Genomic DNA, 6,208 nt, shown 5'->3' with positions numbered 1-6,208 from the left:
GTGTGTGTTGTGTGTTGTGTTGTGTGTTGTGCGTGTCATCCCGTCAAAGCGAGAAGCAGGCGGGCTGCCGTGCCCTCCCGCGTTCCGTCGCGTCCTGCATGGCACTCCGCACGGAGGCCGGGCCGAGCCCGGGCGCCTGGGCCGCCTTTGAAGGACAGCGTTTGTGAGGTCGGCGTCTCTGCTCGCAGGGGGAGGCAGGCGGGGGCGCGGGCTCCCCTGCCTCTGGGCTGGCCATCGGAGTGTGGGTCTCCAGTTTTTTTTTTTCCCCTTCCATTTCTGTGTGCTTGTATGGTCGAAGCCAGGCGCACGCCCACGCGTCCTCGGCGCCAGAGTAACAAAAAAAAGGGCCGCTCAGCATGAGCGGTGCCCGAAAGGCAGACGAGTCTTAGCGGTGGATCGCTCGGCTCGTGCATCAATGAAGAATGCAGCTAGCTGTGAGAATTAATGTGAATTGCAGGACACATTGACCATTGACACTTCGAACGCACTTGCGGCCCCGGGTTCCTCCCAGGGCTACGCCTGTCTGAGCATCACTTGACGATCAATTGCCGTCCGGGGGCCACCCTGGCAGCGCGGCTGGGGTTGCCTCGCAGGCCGGTTGCCCGCGGTGGGCGGCGGTGGCGGTGGCGGTGGCGGCGGCGGCGTCCCGCCGGTTCCCGGCGGGAAGGCGGTCGGGTTCGGCGAGGGAAACGTTTCCCTAGGTGGCCTCGATCCCTTCCCTGCGGCCCAGTGGGCGTCGTCATCGTCGTCGCGGTCATTGTCGTCGTCGTCACCGCGCAGGGCCTTCGTCCCCCTAAATGCAGCGAGCTGCTGGGGCGGAGCTCGTCCTCTCCGGGACCGTGCCGCGGATGCGGTGGCGCAGCGGCCTGGGGACAGCGAGAGACGGCGTCGAAATGCGCCGCCGAGGGCCGAGATAAAGAGAGAGGAGGGCGAGAAGGGGAGGTGAGGAGCGGGCCTCGCCCCTGGCCTCCCCCGAGCGCGGGCAACTGTCTGCGGGTGGGTACCACGGCGGTACCGTGCCATGCTGTTGCGCGCGAGAGCGAGAGCGCCGGGGACGGGGGTTCCGACCCCCTCCTCCCTTCGCCCGCCCCCTCCTCCTCTGTCGCTGTCTCGGGGCGCGCCCAGGGGCGCCGTCACTCCTCTCTCTCTCCCCACCGAGGCCGTCGCGCGCACCACTACCCGGCTGGTCCTCCCGCGCGGGGACGTCTCTGCCGCGCTCCCTTTTTTGGTTCTCGTCTCCGGGATGGGGTTCTCCATCTCCTCATCGCTTGCTCGCGCGCGCTCTCTCTCTCCAGCTCCCTCCGGGAGTGCGGAGAAGAGGGGGGCAGGCGGCTTAACGGGCGAGGGAGACAAGGCGGCCATCTCCACGCACACCCCCGTCTGCGGCGTGGCCGAGCTTTGGGCTTACAACCTCAGATCAGACGTGGTGACCTGCTGAATTTAAGGATATTTGTCAGTGGAGGAAAAGAAACTAACAAGGATTCCCTCAGTAACGGCGAGCGAAGAGGGAAGAGCCCAGTGCCGAATCCCCGCCCCGCGGTGTGGCGCGGGACATGTGGCGTACAGAAGCCCCCCTCCCCAGCGGCGCTCTTGGGGGACCCAAGTCCTTGTGATCGAGGCTGCAGCCCGCGGACGGTGTAAGGCCGGTAGCGGCCCCCCGGCGCTTCGGGCCCGGGGCTTCTCGAAGTTGGATTGCTTGGGAATGCAGCCCAAAGCAGGTGGTAAACTCCGTCTAAGGCTAAATACCGGCACAAGACCGATAGCCAACAAGTACCGTAAGGGAAAGTTGAAGAGAACTTTGAAGAGAGAGTTCAAGAGGGCGTGAAACCATTAAGAGGTAAACGGGTGGGGCCCACGCATTCCGCCCGGAGGATTCAACCCGGCGAGTTGCGGTCGGCCGGCGCGGGTTCGGCAGATCCTCGCCTCCGCCTCCCCTCCGTCCCCTGGGCGTACCCCGTGCGCGGGAGCCAGCCGGGGGGGGCGGGCCAGTGCGGGGACCACCCCGCCCGGTCGGCGGCCGGCCCTGGCCGGGCGCATTTACTCCGCGGCGGTGCGCCGCGCACAGCTCTGGGTCGTCTGGGAAGGCCTCCGGCGGGCAGGTTGCCCGGTGCCGCGTGAGCAGTGGCGGGTGTTACAGCCACCGGGCAGCAGGTCTTGCTGAATCCCGGGGCCGAGGGAGAGGACCACCGCCGCGCCCTCCTCCCCCCCGTCGGTGGCGCCGGGGCAGGGGGCGTCAGTTTCCCCTCCTCTCCCTCCTGGGGTCGGGGGGGCGGGGGCGGTGTCCTCGCAGCGCGGCGTTTCGTGCGGGGGTGCGGGGGCTGGGCCTGCCGGCCCCTGGCGCTGCAGTCGACCGGGGCGAACTGTCCTCAGAATACCCCGACCGCGCGGCACCGCCAGGCCGAGCTTGATGGGCCTCACTTGGGCGCCCGGGGTCTGTGGCAATGTCGGCTACCCACCCGACCCGTCTTGAAACACGGACCAAGGAGTCTAGCACGTGCACGAGTCGGGGGCCGTCGTTGAAAGCCCGCGGCGCAATGAAGGTGAGGGCCGGCGTGTGCCGGCCGCGGTGGGATCCCGGGGCGCGTGTCGTGCCTGGACGAGACGCTGCGCGTGGGTGAGTGCGCTCCGCGTGGCCCGCCCAGGCGCTGGGGCGCGCGCGTGGCGGCGACTCTAGACACGTGCCGGGCCCTTCCCATGGATTGCCCCTGCTGCGGCGGGCGCCGCCTGCCCCCGCCTCCGCCTGCCGTCCACCTTGCTGCGGCCGGAGCCCCAGCGGCGGGCGGTGCCGTCGTCGTCGCGCGCCACCGCCCCGTCAGTTCCTGCCAGCGGGGTCCCCAGAGCGCACGGCCGGTGCGCGCGTGGCCGTGGTCAGCGTCGGCCGAGCGGTTCGCGTGGGGGAAGGTCCCCGGGGGGGTCCCCTGGGCCGGCGCCCTGCCTCGGCCGGTGCCTAGCAGCCGGCTTAGAACTGGTGCGGACCAGGGGAATCCGACTGTTTAATTAAAACAAAGCATCGCGAAGGCCTGAGGCGGGTGTTGACACGATGTGATTTCTGCCCAGTGCTCTGAATGTCAAAGTGAAGAAATTCAATGAAGCGCGGGTAAATGGCGGGAGTAACTATGACTCTCTTAATGCCAAATGTGTCGTCATCTAATTATGATGTGCGTGAGGGCTGGAGAAGGTCTAATTACAACTGGACATAGCTGCAGAGATCGCACCTCCTCGTGGTCCCACTGGTAAGCCCTTAACAGGGTGACTAAGTCGATCTCTGCCCTAGTCTGGGAGCCATTGGGACTCACCAGCCCAACAGTTCCTTCCAAATTTTGGTGAAACAAGTTTCTCGGTCTAAGTCGTTAGGCTTACTACCTGAAACCTGGCCCCCCGGTCGGACAGGGGCGACGCATTCGGAGGTGGGCTGACCACCCATTCCATTCCCGATGTTGACTCCGGTCATGACTCAGCTATTCCAAATCCAAATCCGTTCCTCGGAGGAGGAAACTGGGGGCGGCCGTTCCACCTTACTAGGGTATTGGTGGGCACTCAGACCTCCTAAGATGATTTTGTAACATCTACAACCACCAAATTGACAGAAAATGAATTGGGCTTGCTGGTGAATTTTTCTTTAGAACTGTATAGGTCAGATCTACAGGAGCATGTACAGGGGGTGGTTCATGTTTCTGTTAATGGGGGGGTGTTGAACGGGTTTCCTGAGGTTTTTGAACAGCCTACACCACAACTGAGTGAGGGGGACGACTTAAATCCTAGTCCCCCTAAGGACGATGATCAGAATGTACTTGAGAAGGGAGGCAGTGGGAAGGGGGAAGAGGGTACACCAGAGGCATTGCCTCCAGTGCCTGAGGTCCGCAGTGAACAAGCACCGGATGACATCGTGAAGGTGACTGTTCCTGACAAAAATCCACCATGTCCTTGCTGTGGTACCCAGGTCAACTCGATGTTGGCCCTAATTGAACACCTTAAGGGGTCTCATGGGAGGAAGAGGGTGTGCTTTCGGTGTGCCTAGTGTGGGAGGGAGGATTTTAACCATCACAGTACTGTTTGTCATTTTGCAAAGTGCAAGGGTCCGAAGGATGCGGGACCTCCAGTGGGAGAGTGGATATGTGAGGTATGCAGTAGAGATTTTATGACTAAAATTGGCCTAGGACAACACAAAAGATTGGCACATCCACTGGTTAGAAACCAGGAGAGGATTGATGCTTCCCAACCGAAAGAAACATCAAACCGAGGAGCCCACAAAAGATGCTGGACAAAGGAGGAGGAAGAGCTACTTGTCAAGCTGGAGGTACAGTTCGAGAGTCACAAAAACATTAATAAGCTCATATCGGAACACTTAACAACAAAAACAGCTAAGCAGATTGGTGATAAAAGGAGAATGCTGCTCAGGAAGAATGGAGTGAGTGGGGGAGCAGCTGGGAAGTTGAAATCAGAACCTGGGTCAAGTCATCAATCCCAGGCAGGAACTGTGAACAATGGACTTGGGGGGAACCACCAGCCGAGAGGACCAGCTGCTGGGAAGGGAACAATAGAGACATCTGGACACCACTTTGATAGGGATAACGGTCTCCGGGAAACCGTTGGCCAGCAGAGGGCGGGGCGACTGCAGGCTCGTTATCAGAAAAGGATCAAAGAACGTTTATCAGAGGGGACAATTAACAACTTCCCCAGAGCATTTGAACAGTTATTAGAAGGCCAAAAGGTGCGACCACTGCTCAATCAGACAGCACAGGACTGCTTTGGTTGCCTGGAATCAGTGAGCCCAATAAGAACAGCACTCCGGGGGGGAAAAGCAAAAGGAAACTCGGGAGGAGCAGCCAAGAAAACAGTTTCAGAAGTGGATGAAGGACAGAGCGATCAAAAGAGGTAACTACCTCCACTTTCAGCGTTTATTCCATCTAGATGGGGAAATTAGCGAAGATCATTTTGGACGACATCGAATGTCTGTCCTGTGATGTATCACGGTATTTATTTGGTATTCAAGGCCAGATGGCCAGTGAAATTTATTCGGTATTCAAGGCCAGATGGGAAACACCTGGACAGTTTGGTGTGAGACTCGAGAGTCTTTGGAGACTTTGAAATTAAAGGGAAGGCCCACCATAAGGCCTTCAGGGACTTAATTACGGCCAAAGAAATTGAAAAGAATGTGCGGGAAATGAGCAAGGGCTCGGCGCCAGGTCCAGATGGGATTGCCCTTGGGAACATCAGGAAGATGGATCCTGGGTATGCCCAGACTGCTGAGCTCTTCGACCTGTGGTTAACATCTGGTGACATCCCAGACATGGTGAGGGGGTGCAGGACTGTTTTGATCCCCAAATCGACAAAACCGGAGCGCCTAAAAGACATCAACAACTGGAGACCCATCACGATTGGTTCCATCTTGCTGAGGCTGTTCTCCAGGATCGTGACGGCGAGGATGACTAAGGCGTGCCCCCTCAACCCAAGGCAGAGAGGTTTCATCAGTGCGGTGGGATGTTCTGAGAACCTGAAGCTCCTGCAAACTATAATTCGGACTGCCAAAAATGAACATAGACCACTGGGTGTTATATTCGTGGACATTGCTAAGGCTTTTGACCCCGTGAGCCACCAGCACATCTTACACGTTTTACAGCAACGGAGAGTGGATCCCCGCGTCGTCGGACTGGTGGACAATATGTACAAGGACATCAGTACGTATGTCACCGTCAAGAAGAACACGCACACAGACAAAATCCAGATCTGGGTTGGAGTGAAGCAGGGTGATCCACTGTCACCCCTTCTATTCAATCTGGCAATGGACCCCCTTGTTGTGCAAGCTGGAAGAGAGTGGCAAAGGATTCCATCGTGGAGAGCGTACGATAACTGCCATGGCATTTGCTGATGATCTGGTCTTGTTGAGCGACTCCTGGGAGAACATGAACGTGAACATCAAGATACTAGAGACCTTTTGCGATCTCACAGGTCTCAAAACGCAGGGACAAAAGTGCCACGGCTTCTACATCAAGCCCACAAAAGACTCCTACACCGTCAACAACTGCGCTGCATGGACCATCAACGGCACACCCCTGAACATGATTAACCCCGGGGAATCGGAGAAATACCTTGGCCTGCAGATCGACCCCTGGACTGGGTTTGCAAAAACCGACCTTTCCGCAAAACTAGACGTCTGGCTCGAACGCATTGACCGAGCCCCACTTAAACCTCTGCAAAAACTCGATAT

The 6,208-nt window shown here is 59.1% G+C and overlaps 1 non-coding gene across 1 annotated transcript; it reads left to right on the top strand.

Moving 5' to 3' along the window:
- The first annotated feature begins 380 nt into the window (after positions 1-380).
- On the top strand, positions 381-533 carry LOC129133430 (5.8S ribosomal RNA). The gene has a single exon (XR_008535969.2). It is a non-coding gene; the product is annotated as a 5.8S ribosomal RNA (ribosomal RNA).
- The last annotated feature ends 5,675 nt before the right edge of the window (positions 534-6,208 follow it).

This window comes from Agelaius phoeniceus, chromosome 7 (genome assembly GCF_051311805.1).
Source record: "Agelaius phoeniceus isolate bAgePho1 chromosome 7, bAgePho1.hap1, whole genome shotgun sequence".
Classification (NCBI taxonomy): Eukaryota; Metazoa; Chordata; class Aves; order Passeriformes; family Icteridae; genus Agelaius; species Agelaius phoeniceus.
The sequence above is the reverse complement of the archived record's forward strand: the minus strand, read 5'-3'. Positions and strand labels throughout refer to the sequence as shown.